This window comes from Macrobrachium rosenbergii, chromosome 41 (assembly GCF_040412425.1).
Source record: "Macrobrachium rosenbergii isolate ZJJX-2024 chromosome 41, ASM4041242v1, whole genome shotgun sequence".
Lineage (NCBI taxonomy): Eukaryota > Metazoa > Arthropoda > Malacostraca > Decapoda > Palaemonidae > Macrobrachium > Macrobrachium rosenbergii.
The window spans coordinates 30,333,698-30,337,799 of record NC_089781.1 but is presented as its reverse complement, the minus strand read 5'-3'; the positions used below and the strand labels follow the sequence as shown (position 1 = coordinate 30,337,799).

General features: G+C 32.8%; 1 long non-coding RNA gene across 1 annotated transcript; it reads left to right on the top strand.

Moving 5' to 3' along the window:
* Positions 1 to 308: 308 nt before the first annotated feature.
* Positions 309 to 2,824, top strand: LOC136826457 (uncharacterized). Its single transcript, XR_010849615.1, has 2 exons — positions 309 to 469; positions 2,025 to 2,824. It is a non-coding gene; the product is annotated as an uncharacterized lncRNA (long non-coding RNA).
* Positions 2,825 to 4,102: the final 1,278 nt, after the last annotated feature.

The following is a 4,102-nucleotide window of genomic DNA, read 5'->3' as shown; positions in this document are numbered from 1 at the left end:
TGAAATAGTTCATTGTCATTACTTTACTTCGTTTTGCCTTTTCACGTTATCGAGTGGTGATATTTATTTTTTGAAAATGTACTAATCAGTAACCACGCTGCCCAGTTCATTATTTATTTATGTACGAAATCCTATAAATAAGTTTGCGAGTATAAAAGCTTGGTGGTGGAACTTAGCCTATTTCATAGCATTCTAATTATTTTTGAATTTTTTATATCCACAGGAATGTCATTCATAAGGGTTGACATGGCTTTCTTCTTTTCCTTTACACAAATGTTTCGTTATTGCTTACTTTTATTATATTTCAGGAAGCCATGGGTTCACATCAGTGGATATTCTGGCTGTCGTTTATGGCAGTAATCAAACTTTCGCTCAGTACACGCCCTCCTCATACTTTTCAATTGCTCTATGCTGGCGGTCTCATGATTCAAGGTTCTTATACGTCATTCAATGCAGCGAATAAGCTAAGGTTTGTTGTGTACATACCCGTTTGTTTTCTAGTTTTATTCATTCATTTCCTTTGTTAATAAATTATAAGACAGCATAACAGAAGTAACTAGAGAATAAAGTTTTTTTTTTTTAAACTTATTGTTATTCACAGCAGAATAATAATCCGTGCGTACCGTTATGGTTGGAGTAACCACTCATCAAAAATTCATTGTTATCTACTAGTTTACAAAAGCAGTAAAAGACATATTTGTGAAAAAGAGACTGAACGGTCAAAATCTAGATTAAAGATCACTTTTCATCTTAGTTACTCTGTTTGTTAAATGTCATTGCCAGTGCATTTAAGTATTTAACAGAGGAAAGAGATCTAACTCCCAGTTACAGTAGGGACCTGTAGTTGCAGCAAAATTGCAATTTGTTAATATTAGGTCAGTGAAAACCAGACAATGTCTGAAAGGCTTCAAATGGGTTTTAAAAATGTTTCACAGTACAGCATTTGTTATTCAAGCAGTCATTACGGAAATGGGGCTCGATGTGCGAGTTATACTCTTGAAATGTGAAGATTGCTCAGGTAATGCAAATCCTTTAGATAGTTCACAGGTGTCCTGAATCAGTAACTTAACATACATATGTTACAATATTACAGTTTTTCTTGTCCGGCCACTACCTTCCTACTGGGGTTCCGCTCTCTGTCAGAAACAATTGATGATTAATTGATCCATATTAAGTTGGTGCATAACACTGTCACTGTTATTTGCCCAACAGTTGGGCTTCTCCGATATCTGTCATCTATATTTACAAAAGTATGTTCACGAATCAAAAGAGGAATTTTGCAGAAAGAATTCAAGTTCTTTACATTTCATTTGCAATGTCAAGGAGTAAGGACTCAATGAAATGGCGTTGTTCCAAAAAAATCTAGAATAATAGATTTTGAATTATTTTTAGCAAACCCACAACACGACAAATTACAAATATCTATTATGGTATATTCTCTTGGCACCATTGTCAGAAACCTCATACAAAACATAAAACAAATAATTTCAGCCCATTTAGATAAGTTTTTTTTTTATAAAGTATTTTGAATTATGCCTACAAATGCAAAGATATCTTGATGATGGTCGTATTATAATGATTATTAGACAAACTCTCTGAATGACAGGTCCTAAGTAATCAGTAATCAAAAAAAAAAAAAAAGATAAACTAACCTACAGAGCTATTATAGACTAACTACAAGAGGAATTGCCTTGTACGCATTATTGCAGCGAAGGCTGGAAGGATTTGTGCAGCTTTAATCTTTACAGTTTTTTAGTTTCCTTCCTTTATCACACGTGCTAGTTTTATGAATTTCTCATCCATAAAATCGTAATAATTTATTTCGCACTTATTCTTCTATGACAGTTGTATAATTTGGTCATCAAAATAACATTATTTTGTAGAGAGAAATATCAAAAACCAAAATAACTTGATTTTATGAGGAGAATCAAAATTGATACTAAACTTTAATAATCAAAGTACACGTTATCAATTTAAAGATCAATAACAAAAGGCGTACTACTAATAATTATTACCGTCTTCAGCTGTGCCAGTGCCTGTCACGGAAAACATGGCTGTTGGGTTTTCTACTGGGAAAGCCAAACAATGGAGTGTGGATTACTAGATCAACTCTTGACTACCGTTACTACTGGACAGGCCCCGGTCACCCAGTCCACTTACTATATAAGCATCATAGACGACACCGATATTGTGATGACAGCAGAAAAATATACCTGGTTAGATTGCAAATCCAAGTGTGAAGAGAAAGGAGGTCACCTCTTCCTTCCAGAAGACAACACATACGGTCTGGTCCTTCACCATGTGTTTGAAACTGACCCACTCTGGATTGGTATGTACAGGGAACCTTCCAATCAGACTATCTGGTATGACATGAATGGCGACCGGCTCACTTCGACGCTCAAGTGGCTTTCAAATCAGCCGAACAACCTAAATGGGGAGCAGTACTACGTGCGCCTTGAAAAAGGACATTTAAATGACCTGAAAAATTCCCTGACTCACCATTGTCTGTGTGGGATTCCTCGTTAGAAACAGTATAGTTACTTACTTTTGTTTATTTATGAAGTTGAAGGGAATTCTACCTCTATATCAAGACTCTTTGGAGTAAAAGAACGAAAATACTTCGGTATTTCATGAATGTCCAAAACTGTATTCATATGTATGATTTTAGGTTCAATTTATTGGGAGCAAAGCAACGGTGGTATATGAACATTTATTCTCTGTTTATGGGATGGTTTTAATTCTACTATAATTCGCATCCATATGAGATAAGAAATTATGAGAATTGTCCGCCAACTGAAATAAAAAAAAATTTTTTGAACAAAAAGTTTAATTTAAGTTTCGCCGTCATGTTGCATTTCGAGGTAAAGTCGTAAACCTAGAACATGCGGCAGTTCACCAGTGCATAAAAAATGAACGATCATCACTTACTTCATACTTCAATTCTAATTCAGAATCTACACCACTGAAACCATGGCGATAAGCTAAAGAAGCACTGTCCTACCAACAGAAAATAACCAATAAAGCATTAAGTTAGCTAATAATTTCTATGAAAGCTTCTATATAAAAATTTTCAGATCAAAAGCTGTGTACTTTCATCAGGAAAAATTGGAAAAAAATATTATATATCATATTTTCTCAAATCATGGTCAAGGAGGCAGCAAGAATAAACGTTTGTTGGTCTCCCTTACTGGAAATCCGTATGAAAATGATTACCAGAAAATTTGTAATTACTGATTTGAGGAATGTAGCAATATATATTCGAATATTCAAACTTAAAACCACTAACTGTATTTAAAGCACGTTTTGGCTTCATATAGGTGTATCATTTTATCACTCAAAATATCAAATTCTGATACATTTTTCAGTTGCGCATCTTCATTGCAGGTTTGAATCGTGTGTGGACTTGAATTGTTTAAAACTTCCTAATCATAGCATCTACTTATCATAGGACTTCATAATATGATATAGCGAGAACAGGTTTTGCACCAATGATGAAAATCACTACGATTTCCGGCTTCAGAGTTCTTCGTAAAATGCACGAAACACTCTACATTACGTTAACAAATATATTTACACGGTGCAATTTGAGAAGTTTATTCGCAGGACACGCACACATACACAAATATAATATATATATATATATATATATATATATATATATATATATATATATATATATATATATATATATATATATATATATATATATATATATATATATATATATATATATGTATATATATATATATATATATATATATATATATATATATATATATATATATACATACATATGAAATTTTTGTCACACCGTGATTTATATACATTCAAGAAGCTACAAAAGTTGTTTAATATCAAATTCACGGTACCTCGGGAATATCCCCGATGGGGAATGATCACCGAAGGGGAATATATAAGTGATAAATAGATCGGTACTGCCGGGTCTTGATCCCACGACACAGTTTCCTTCCAAAATACACACACACTTCCAAAATCACACACACACACACACACACACACACACACATACACATATATATATATATATATATATATATATATATATATATATATATATATATATATATATAATATATATATA